Below are 1994 nucleotides of genomic sequence, written 5' to 3'. Positions count from 1 at the left end.
AATTTGATATAGGGGGAGGTGGAGAGTCAGGACTGTCCTAATGAAGTGTGTGCTTCTGTGTACCTGGGATGGGGGCAGGATGCAGGGAAGGATGGAGGGAGTGGGGGGATGGGCAGCAAGAGCAATCCAACCCAGGAAGCAGCAAGAGAGGGCTTGTGGAGCTGGAGAAACTGAATGCATGTCAGTGCATCTAGATCTCAGAGAGCAAAGCAAGCAAGTATTGGGGATGAGATGAAGCCAGAAATATAGGCAATAGTTAGATAAAGAAAAGCTTTAATTTTTTTTTTTTTTAGGATTTATTTTATGCTGAAGTTACTCCCAGGCCATAAGTTTTTGTTTCTTCTGTTTCTTCTGGGATATCTTTTTCTTCTGTGCAAACTCCTCTTCTGGTTTAGAAACCATCAGCTCTTTCTCAGGAAGGATCCTCTCAGTGTGGCAGGGAGCGCTCCTATGTGGTAACCCGCCCATGAGCTCTGTAAGTTCTGTGCCACATCTTAGGAGCTTTGTTCACCTGGATGTGCTCAATGACCAGAGTCTACATCTAAACCCTTAAGGGCTGGCGCTGACCAGCAGACCCTGAGTGATGGATGAATGGATTACTCTGACACACGTTACTGTGAAAGAGAGCGCAAAGGGGCTGCTTGGCTATGGGAACCAAAACAGCCCTGTTCGCCTGCCTCCTTAGGCTTTTATTGTAACAACAGCTTGAACTAAAATTAACTATTAGATACTATCAGCAGGGTAAGCATCCTTGAGAAAACACATGTGTCTGCAGTGTCCTTTAAGCAAAGATGTCTAAAGATTCAACATAAAGATTCCAGTAAAACACCTGGGGTTTTAGACTTGTTTGGAAAAGTCAAGGCAGGGTCTGCTGCCTTCAGCAAGGTCTCCCGAGAGGCCCCGACCTTTCGGAGAATCCTCCTTACAGACTTTCCAATCAAGTCCCATGCTTCCCCCACTTAAGTTCAGCATTGCTCTCTGCATTTTTAAGCACATGCAGCAAAAATTCAGCACTCTTTTTGGACCACCAGCCCTGTGTTCAGCCCACACCTACCGACTCCACCATTGTAATGACAGAATGGCATGCACTGCTTCTTTAAAGTGACATCCTTCAGATGCTTGGTGTCTTTTCAAATATGCATACCCTTGATGGCCTGGGCAGTTTCACAAGTGTTCTTAAAGTGAACACGAAGATGTGAACCTTTTGATTTGCATGATTTTGTGGGTTTTTCTGGGTCAAGTGAATACCGAACCATTTTCAGAAGTTACTTATGGCCACTTTGGGAAAGAGTTATATTTTTAATTTTCAAATTCAGTTGATATTCCATATTACATTAATTTTGATGTAGTGGTTACACATCTATATAACTTACTAGAGGCCAGGTGCACGAAATTCATGCACAGAGGGGAGGGTGTCCCTCAGCCCAGCCTGCACCCTATCTAATCTGGGACACCTCGAGGGATGTCTGACTGCCTCTCACAATCCAGGACTTCTGGCTCCCAACCGCTTGCTTGCCTGCCTGCCTGATTGCCCCTAACCACTTCTGCCTACCAGCCTGATCACCCCCTAACCACTCCCCTGCCAACATGATTGATGCCTAACTGCTCCCCTGTGGGCCAATTGCTCCTAACTGCCATCCCCTGCTGGCCTGGTCACCCTAACTGCCCTCCCCTGCTGGCCTGGTCACCCCTAACTGTCCTCCCCTGCAGGCCTGGTCTCCCCCAACTTCCCTCCTCTGCTGGCCCGGTCACCCCTAACTGCCCTCCCTTGCCAGCCTGGTCACCCCTAACTATCCTCCCTTGCCAGCCTGGTTGCCCCTAACTGTTCTCCCCTGCTGGCCTGGTTGCCCCAACTACCCTCCCCTGCAGGCCTGGTCGCCTCCCAACTGCCCTCCCCTGCAGGCCTGGTCACCCCTAACTGCCCTCCCCTGCTGGCCTGGTAGCCCCCAACTGCCCTCCCATGCTTGCCTGGTTGCCCCTAACTGCCCTCCCTT

At 49.6% G+C, this 1994-nt stretch overlaps 1 pseudogene across 1 annotated transcript; it reads right to left on the bottom strand.

Moving 5' to 3' along the window:
- Nucleotides 1-312: 312 nt before the first annotated feature.
- LOC307102977 (large ribosomal subunit protein uL22-like) lies at nt 313-1256 on the bottom strand (annotated as a pseudogene). Its single transcript has 2 exons — nt 960-1256; nt 313-576 (listed from the first exon to the last, which is right to left on the bottom strand). The product of its transcript is annotated as a large ribosomal subunit protein uL22-like (transcript).
- Between the last annotated feature and the right edge of the window lie 738 nt (nt 1257-1994).

This window comes from Cnephaeus nilssonii, assembly GCF_951640355.1.
Source record: "Cnephaeus nilssonii genome assembly, chromosome: 7".
NCBI classification, from domain to species: Eukaryota; Metazoa; Chordata; class Mammalia; order Chiroptera; family Vespertilionidae; genus Cnephaeus; species Cnephaeus nilssonii.
This window is presented reverse-complemented; position numbering and strand designations above follow the sequence as displayed.